Source organism: Phoca vitulina, unplaced genomic scaffold (genome assembly GCF_004348235.1).
Source record: "Phoca vitulina isolate PV1807 unplaced genomic scaffold, GSC_HSeal_1.0 scaffold12, whole genome shotgun sequence".
Classification (NCBI taxonomy): Eukaryota; Metazoa; Chordata; class Mammalia; order Carnivora; family Phocidae; genus Phoca; species Phoca vitulina.
Window position 1 is genome coordinate 6,294,801 of NW_022589715.1, and position 9,792 is coordinate 6,304,592.

Below are 9,792 nucleotides of genomic sequence, written 5' to 3' on the forward strand. Positions count from 1 at the left end.
TAATTCAGATTTTGATAATTCATTATCATGCTCTAAGACCCATCTGTTCACTGCACATGTTAAGCAGGTGAGTTAAATGGGGACGTAATAGAAATCACTACCCTTCAATTTTCTTTGATGATGACACTAATTCCCAGAATTCTCTTAAAAATACAGCACTGATTTTGGTTTACTATTTTTTTTTTTTTTTTTTTTTTTTTTTAGGAGGGGACAGTCCCAGTAGTGCTTACTCTAGGTCAGGAAGCCAATTTGAGGTTTCTACTATTTACTGAATTCATCCATTCATACTGTAATTCAGGAACTGGGGCAAATTACCAGAGGTTGGATTGACAGAAACCGTGCCCATCATGAAGTAGACTTGGACTCAAACTCCATTTATCACTGGATCCCCCTAGGTAAGGCTCTGCTGTGTGTGTGTGTGTGTGTGTGTGTGCGTGTGTGTGTAAAGAAACAGTGATGTTCTGGGTCACTGGAGTTTAGCACAAATTCAAAGCCACTTCCAATAATTTGTGAAAGGTAGAGATATTTCCCTTTCTCTAGTATACAATTATCTTCGTAAATGTATGCAGGTACTTTTGGTGAAGGGGTAGAGGAAGATTTTCATATAGGTTCTTATGATGTCCTTCCTCAAAGTTTCTCCCTTTCACTTACTAAATTGAGAGTATAGATATTGGAAGATAGGCCATGACTCTAGTGATGATTTAAGCTGGATATGATTACTTAAGTGTAGGTTTTTTTCAGTCATTCAGGTTAAGTACATCCTTCATAGGCTATCCATCTAGTTCAGTTTTAGGAACATCATGATCAGTTAGCCCCTACCAAAATATCCCTGCAAGTCAAATTATTCTGGTTTTTTTTTTTTTAAAGTAAGCTCTACACCTAACACTCGAACTCAGGACCCCAAGATCAAGGGTCCTATGCTCCACCAACTAAGCCAGCCAGGTGCCCCTCATTCTGCTATTATAATAACCACATCCACTCTGTTTCTGGCAGTTAAATCCTACTATGTCATGTCTGCTCTTCTGGGCATCCACCAAGCCTACTGAAATCAGGGAACTAAAATTTATTTTAAAGATTTTATTTATTTATTTGAGAGAGAGAGAGTATGAGTAGCGAGGAGAGGGAGAGAGAGAAGCAGACTCTCCACTGAGCAGAGAGCCCAATGCGGAAATTGATCCCAGGACCCTGGAATCATGACTTGAGCTGAAGGCAGACACTTAACTGACTGAGCCACCCAGGCGCCCCAGGGAACTATTTTAAATAGCAATATCTCCTACCTTCATCTCTGGAGTACAGAAGAAATTCAACAAAGTACTCTTCAAGATTCTGGTTCCCTCTTTATTAATGTTTTCCTCAGTGCCTTAGAAAAGGGAGTGTTCTCCGGGCTTAGTTCGGGTATATGTTAGATGTTGTATGTGATAAATCCATTCCAGTATTCTTATCTCTCTGAACCTCTGTTTCAGCTTCCTTCAGCAATAGGCCATAGTAGGATCCAGGTTTTAGTCAACTAACCAAGTTAATAATTGTCTCAAGCTAAGAAAAATGAATCCAGAATCTCTGGTTTAGTGTATTCAGGCCAATAATTTGGTCCATAAAATTATGTTTCTGGTGGAATACCCAATCTAAGCTCCAGATTTTTGTATTAGTTTTAGCAAAATCTTGCAATTCTTTTGGCATGTGAAACTTTTCCTTCCGTGTCTGACTTTAAATTGGGCCCTTGGGGCATGCTTGATCTGGAACTATTTTAATCAGGTGGGAATGGAAGATCACAGGTGTAGGGCATGAGGAGAGCCAGAAGTCCTGTATAAGAGAACTGCCTCAGATGAGGTCAGTATAAGGTCTTCAAGTAGGGCCAGATCAGCATCTTCAGCTATGGGAGGAGGGATTGCTTCTTTCAGTAAGGGAGATGCAGTGGGGCTTGACGATACTCAGAATCATCTAGGTCTTCCCAAATGCTCTCATTCCAATCTTTTGTGGCTCCCTCTTTCCCAGATAATGTCCTGACTTTCATATGAGATATGTAGTGAGGGTATGGGTCAACCTATGTTGAAATTCAATAGCTGGCCAGATCTGGCTCGACATTTGCTTTTTGGCCATGTCAGCCTTGTGACTATGAGATAAAAAATTATTTTAGAGGAGTCCTAGAAACTCCCTGTTTCTCTAACAATATCTTGGTCTGAGAATTTAAATTCTTTAAAGCCTGTCTTTTTTGAAGCTCACTGATGGTAATAGAGACAGCCATCCCAGCCCATGCTTCTTTTATTCCTTAGCACCACATAATGACGTCTATGGGGAAGCAATCAAAAGGGAAAGCAAAACTTTGGCTTCAAGTTACTTTATTCCAAATGACAAAAGGTAATCATTTAAGTTGCTGTTTTCCTACCTTAGATATTACGGGTTACTAGTGTCCCATCATTTAATAATACCCAAGTACTTCAAACCTGACTAGGTCAGATAGCCAATCTAAGCTTCATGTCCTTGAAGTCTGTTGTTTACAATCACTTATAGTTCAATTTTTGTATTGGTCAGAGTTCCTTAGATGCGGTCAATGAATTTACTCTGGTTACTTTAAGCAGAGGGGAATTTGCTAAGGGATAAAGAGCTTAAAGAATCGTTACAAAGGCTAAAGAAACAGATTCTAGGTAATCTTCCAGGAATAACCCCAGTGTGCACTTCCACATTCCAAAATAACCTTCCAAGGGAGCGATAGCATCTGCTATGATCAGGAAGCCACCAAAGTGCTGGTTCCAGTTCATGCTAAAAATATGAATAGAAATATGCCCTGCCTCTTTCCTGTATAAACTTGAGTTCCCCATCAGTCCAACATGGGTGCATCTGATTGGTGGACTCCCAATCACCCTAGGCACCCTAGCACAAGGAGGACTGAGAAGTACAATCTTTTATTTATTTACTTTTAATTTATTGCTGAGAAGTCAGGATCTATAGAATGGGGAACTATCAAAATGTTAAAAATGTGTTCAAAATATTTCTGGACATCTGGTAAGGAGGCTGGAGAATAGAAAAGGGGAGAGCCATAGCAATCTACTTCTTGGGTTGGGCGGTAAGTCCACGAGTATTCATTATTTTCTAGTACTTTATAATGAATGCATACATGTATTATTTTGAGTTCTCCAGAGAAATTTAAAGAATTGGTTCATGTGACTATGGAGGCTGAGAGGTCCCAAGATCTGTGGTTGGGAAGCCACCCAGGAGAGCCAATGATATATTTCCAGTTTGAGTTTGAAGGCAGAAGACTGATGTCCCAGCTCAAAGAAAAGCAGGCAGAGAGAAAGAATTCTTTCTTAGCCTTTTACTCTGCTCAGGTCTTCACGTGGCCGACCCACATTGGGGAGGGCAATCTGCTTTACTCAGTCTACCGATTCAAATGTTAATCTCACCCAGAAGCACCCTCACACACCCAGAAATAATGTTTAACCATGTGACCCAGTCAAATTGACACATAAAACTAACCACCACAATATATGTTACCTACTTTTTATGTAATATATCAAATAATATGTTTTTTGGTGTGAGATACAAAAAATGATTTTTTTGGTCAAGTACAACTGACTGATATCCACTACAAAATGCAGCCCTTTTAGTTAAGATTTTGATTGAGTTTAAGTGCAAATGACTGTGGAAGGAGTAGTTCTTTAAGTAGCTGTCATTTGGATCTCAGTTTGAGGGAGAATGAGTGGGTTGTTGAATGGAGTCTGGAGAGAGAGAGAGAACTTAATTCAGGTGTTTGAGAAGCAGAGGGGTTGAGAACACCTTAGAAATCAAGAAGGAGGGACGCCTGGGTGGCTCAGTCGGTAAGCGGCTGCCTTCGGCTCAGGTCATGATCCCAGAGTCCTGGGATCGAGCCCTGCATCAGACTCCCTGCTCCGCCGGAAGACTGCTTCTCTCTCTCCCACTGCCTGCCGCTCCCCTCTGCTTGTGCGCTCTCTCTCTCAAATAAATAAATAAAATCTTAAAAATATATATATAAAAGGGAAAGAATGGGGGTTTGCTGCTCTAAGACAGATTTCTGTTACTTCACATTTTCGTTGGAACTGCTCAGATTCCTAGTACTTGCCTGAGACCGTTTTCCTTTTCATTTCTTCATCTTAAGGGATATTGAAATTTTCAGGTGCCTGAGACATTATTGCTGATTTGTTGTGTATCTATGACTATGCCCTGTTTTCATTTTTTAGTATACATGGAGGACTCTGAATTAAAACTCCCTCTTCCAACCTCTCTTTCTGGTTCTCTGGGCATTAGTTCACACAGTGTAAAAGCACAGGTTAGGTTGTATACTTCATTATCTGCTGCTATTTATTTCAATCCTGGATTGGAGGAGCCAAGGAGCAGAAATTGCACGTGGGAACTTTCTTCAAACCTACAGTTTATGAATAATGCATAATTCTCTGTGACTCATCTAAAGCAATGGTAAACAAAACCCAAACATTTGGCCACCTCCTCAGCAATCTACAGTCAGTGGTCCCATCCCTTACAAACTGTGAACGGCAGTATTTGAAGGTAGCAATGGAAATCAGCAGTGCTAGTTTATCTTTAGTATCACCCATCTGTTTATTGGCACACAGTTAAGTCAGAAAGTAACAGAGCACAACAAAGACAAAAAAGTGTCCCAACTACGAAGGTAGCTGGAGTCACAGGATGTTACCAGGACCATTCCCTACCGCACCTCACATAGGTACTTTTCCCTTGATCTTTTTCCGGTTAATAAATTGGAAGCAACACCAGCGTTGTGGTCAGACAGTCTTGCGTTCAAATTCTGCCTCTGCTACTTATGAGCTGTATGTCCTTGGGCAAGTTATTTAGCTTCTTCCATTTTGGTTTCTCATCCTCCTTCCACTTTGGTCTCCGGTAAGAAGGTTGAGCAGCAATCCTTAACTCTAGACACTCAGGGCCCTTAATTATAAGCAACGGCAGCTGACTCTAGCTGATTAAGCAGAAAGGATACCGGGTGGCTCACAGGGCAGTTGAGAGGGAGAGAGGCAGGCTTGAAGCTAAGCTTCTGGGGTCAAGGCCTGAAACTATGCTGTAGGAGTGACCCAGTAAGGAAGCTGCCTATCCTTCTTTCCCTCAGAGCACAGGTCGGCTGCCAGGAACTCACGCTCTGCTGGAACTCTGCTAGCACTTGATAGTTCTGGGCCAGGAATCCACCTGGCACCCCAGAAAGCTGGGTGCCTCTGCCACCACCCTTGTCAGCAGATGGGTCCCAGGTATCACCTCCTTCCTCTGGTTCATCGTTTCCGACTAGACTGTTGCCTGGGCACATCTTAGTGGCGGATCCTAGGCTTCATGCCTGTGTTCTAGCTGCCAAGGTCTTTGGGGAAGCAAATTTTCTGACTTGACTTTAGGGAGGCAGAGCTCCTAAGGCAGGGAACTGTCCAAATATAGCAAAATGCATAAAAGGTGTGAGGCAACTGGAAAACATGACTTACATTATCTATCAAAGAGTTGTGAAAATTGAGTATGTTAAATGTCTGGTCTGCTTCTGGAGTTCAAGGATTTTTTGTTTGTTTTTGTTTCCTATTCTTTCTTTATCGGAAATATCCATTGGCTCACTGGCTTAACTCTCAGGTTGCGTTCTACCAAGGCAGGATTTGTAAGTAAAGTGGAATGGAGCCTTTGACTTGGGGTGGGGTCTCTACTTCCTAGTGCCACTCCCTGGATGGACCTGACCTCCTGACTCTTAACCCTTACCTGCCCTGACCCTTGGGAGCTGCTCACTCCTTCCTGTTACATTTGACCTTTCGATTCTTGTATCTTTTGCTTGCTCATTACCACAGCAACCCACTGACACTCTCCACCCACCTCTCATTTTGTGCTAATCTCTTGGCCTCTTGGCTCATAGATTTTTAGTTGGTAACAAATCCTACTACCAACTGGATTCTTTCCTTGCCCTGACTTCTGGACTGTTTGCATAGCATTCTCATATTTTGTATAATCATCGAAGGAGACTTTCTATGCAATATTTGGATCTTTTAAACGGTTCCTTTAGGTTCGTATGAAATAATTTTCCTATCTCTAATGAACAAGAAGTGAAAAAAGTCTGAAATGGGGATGGAAAAGGACAAAAGGAACAGTTACAGAATGGTTTCCCTGTCACTCACCCCAGTCTCATACTCTTCCTAAGAAGAAATTCATTAGTACTTTGTATACAGAGGGGGAAAGAAAACCAAAACAACTTGTTCCAAGATGTAAGCTAGTGTCTTTACTGATAAATTTCCCCAAACCCTCTTAAGCCAGACTCTGCTTTCTTTCATGCCACTGCACTTGCAAAGTTGCCAAACTTCTTTCCAACTGAAACAAAGGGCAGCATTCTCAACATTACCAGCCTGGCATGTGGCTGTCGGGACTCTTTGGGCAAAGAGAATGCCTTGAGGAGCTGGGGAGAGAGCGGCATGATCCTGTTCTGCCATCATGGCTCAGGGAACCAGGAGTTATTTGTCCATAATTATTTATTCAAATTGCCCTGATAGCTCACAACTTCATTTGACAGTCTGGGAAATGTTCTGCTCAATTGGCTGGAAATGCCCTCAGAAGTCCTTAGGCCTATTGAATCCTGGGCTGTGTTCTAGAGAAGTATACACAAGCAGATATGAAAGATGATTATTGTTCAGAGTTCTCACAGTACAGTGACTGACCCTCCGGATAAAGGCAATGGAAGCCAGGCAATATTTGACATCCTAGATCTCCTATGGAGAGCCAAGAATTCCACCAGAGAATGTTCAAAGACTTACGAGAGTTTTCTTGCTTAATTGCATACCTCAAAATAAGGTATTATTGGAGACAGACTGAGGACATCAGATCAAAAGTGCTAGCATATCTCTAAGAAAAATATCTCTGAGTGAGGCGCCATCCATTCACAATGGTGGGAGAACTGGACCTAGCATCAGATCACTTGGAATCTCAGTTCTGCTACTTTTAGAAGAGTATTTTGGATGAGACATTGTTTCCACTATTATATAACTGCTTTGTCCTACCAAAGTGAAGGATGGAGGTGCCTGGATGGCTCAGTTGGTTGGGTGTCCGACTCTTGGTTTTGGCTCGGGTCATGATCTCAGGGTTGTGGGATCGGCCCTGGGTCAGGCTCCAGCTCTGTGGGGAGTCTGCTTCTCTTCCTTTCCCTCTCCCTCTACCCCTCTCCCTGCATGAGTGTTTTCTTTCTCACTCTCTCTCTCTCTCAAGTGGATGGATAGATCTTCAAAAAAAAAAAGTGAAGGACATAAAGTGCAAAAGTACCAGAATCCCTTTCTAGCACCTAAATTAATTAAGATTCATTAGCTTGTTGGCGGTAAAGGCCCTGAAAAAATAGGAGAGAGAGCGAGCCAGAACTCCAAAGAAAGAACATGGTTCCCAAAAGGTCTAGAGAATAATAGCATGGAAGTGGCAATTGTACCTGGGGCGCCCAGGGTGTGGTATCCGGTTGACCATGGAGTAGCAGGAGGTAAAAGGCATAGTCAAAATCATGGCAGGGTGCTCAAAGAGAAATGAAAGCGGTCTCTCAGGAAGATTCCATCTACTATTAAATTTTGTCTACTACACTTTGCGCTGCTTAGCATACTTACTCAGGCAGTAGGAGGAATTCTAGTGGCAGATATGGAAAAGTATGCTATTGGTGGGAGTGGGAATGAACAACAGGTATATTTATAGCTCGTTGATACTATGCTGAAGGTATCTACATCACAGCCCTGTGGAGGAACGAGATCCCAGACTTGCTGCCAAGTTTCATCACGGAACATATGGACCTTATGATTTCAGGTTCAGTGATCTTGGTCCAGCTGCAAGAATAACTTATGCATGAATTAACAACAGAAACAAGTAAAGCTATCGGCTGAGGACCAGGTGGATGGCAACCTCTCTGCCCCTTGATACATGTCTGGTGTTTATAGGGCTTGTCTGGTTAATTTCGGCAAATCTGTCTCTGGGCTCCTAAACCCCCAATTCCAGAGGCTTAAGGCACCTGTTCCCTTCATCTTGCTCTGGGTCTGTTTCTGATGACCGGTTCTAAGTACAGTCTAAGACTGGTCAGAGCCTTAATGCTGTGGTGGGAGTATAGGCAAGATATCTGTGTTACTATGTTGTCATAGCGTAGAATGGAAGAACAGAGATGAGCTTTTTAATTTACCAAGTCCAGGAGAAGGGTCAGGTCCGGAGAGGGGTTGTGATTTACCCAAGATCACCTGAAAGAGTGTCTGGTGGAAGTGGGAACTTTCCAAAAAGGAATTAAAAATGAGCAGAGTGGGCATGTTTATTACCTTTCACCATCAGGTGGAGTTTGTGCACTAAACTGTTACTATTAAAAAGGGAATAAATTTCTTCCACATGTTTCAAGGTTTAACTCACTGAGCAAAGACCATATGGCCAATATGCAATTTTACAGAAGTTATGGCAGAAAGGCACTTATTTTATTAGTTTAACGCAATTGCACTAGATTTCAGGGAAATACCATTTTATTTTGGAGGGACAGTGATGGCTGTTTATGCACAGCAAATTCTTGGGCCCTGAAATACTGCTTTGTACTTCCCGGCTGTCTTTCTGGGCTGCCTGTGACTCACAGTATAAGAATCCTTTCATTATTCTGAAAGTAGCGGGCTAGTGGCTGTAGTTTTTCTTTTGTCCTTCCATTTCTCTCATAGGGTGTTACATTTCCATGTTGGAAGTGTTCTTTTCCATTAGGGTCTCCCATTCCATGCAGCCCTTGGAGGTGTAGACCCAGGGCGTGTTTCTTTGTCCTGGAACAGGGTAGCTGTTCCTCTGATGTCTGAGAGGGAACTCCAGCCTTACTCCCAATCCTCAGCTAGGATGGGGCCATGAGGGAAGATGAACTAGGGCTAGCCTGCACCCTGTCGGTGGCTTTTATTAGCTAACCTTTGGCTTTTTTTTTTTTTTCTTTGATAAAGTCCGTTGGGGTTCATCTTTACTTTTTGGTTTTTCTTTTCTCACTAAGGATCCATTTTGAGATTGCTGTCCTTTTAACCAAGAAGATACAGCTCTCTGGCAAATCAGACTTCCCATTGTTGACAAAAGGGGCCAGACCCTTACTTTCTCCCTTCCTCATGTGTCTTCCTCTCCTAGGCCAGCCACCTTCACACGGAGAACTTGATTGGTTCTCAGGAGACATTCTTTCTCTGGACGAGTCGAGTGTTCTTGCCCATGCTGAGCGACCATGGTGCCCCGAGCGTGGTCACCGATGAGGTTCCTCATCAAGGGCAGTGTGGCTGGGGGGTGCCACCTATCTGGTGTATGACCAGGAGTTGCCGGGACCAAGTGACAAGAGCCAGGCTGTCCTTCAGAAGGCTGAGGAGGTAGTCCCTCCAGCCACATACCACCAGTTCAGCCAGTCTGAAGATACCCCAGCTCCCAGTCCCTCCAAAGTTTAACTCACATCCGCGACACCTGGAATTCAGGCATCATTACGGTGATGTCCGCTCTGTCGGTGGCCCCCTCCAAGGCCCTTGAGTACTCCAAGGAGGGCTGGGAATACCTGAAGGAGCAAACTGAGTAGCCTGTCAGAGGAGGCCACCTGTCCCAGTCAGAAACAGGGGCAGGGGTGCCATAGACCTGGAGACTCCAGACTGGGACTGGGACTCCACTCCAAGGGCAGCTCCCGGCTTTGCCGACCCAATAAAGGACTTTGGAGGTGCAAAAAAAAAAAAAAAAAAAGAAAAAAGAAATACTTACTGAGGGTCTGCCTTAAGTAGCTGACAAACTTTCCAGTTTACCTGGGGCTGTCCAGGTTTTAGAACTTAAAGTCCTATGATACAAGAAACCTTCAGTTTT

The 9,792-nt window shown here is 43.2% G+C and overlaps 1 pseudogene; it reads left to right on the forward strand.

Annotated features, from left to right (window-relative positions):
* Nucleotides 1–9,178: 9,178 nt before the first annotated feature.
* LOC116635981 lies at nt 9,179–9,517 on the forward strand (annotated as a pseudogene).
* The last annotated feature ends 275 nt before the right edge of the window (nt 9,518–9,792 follow it).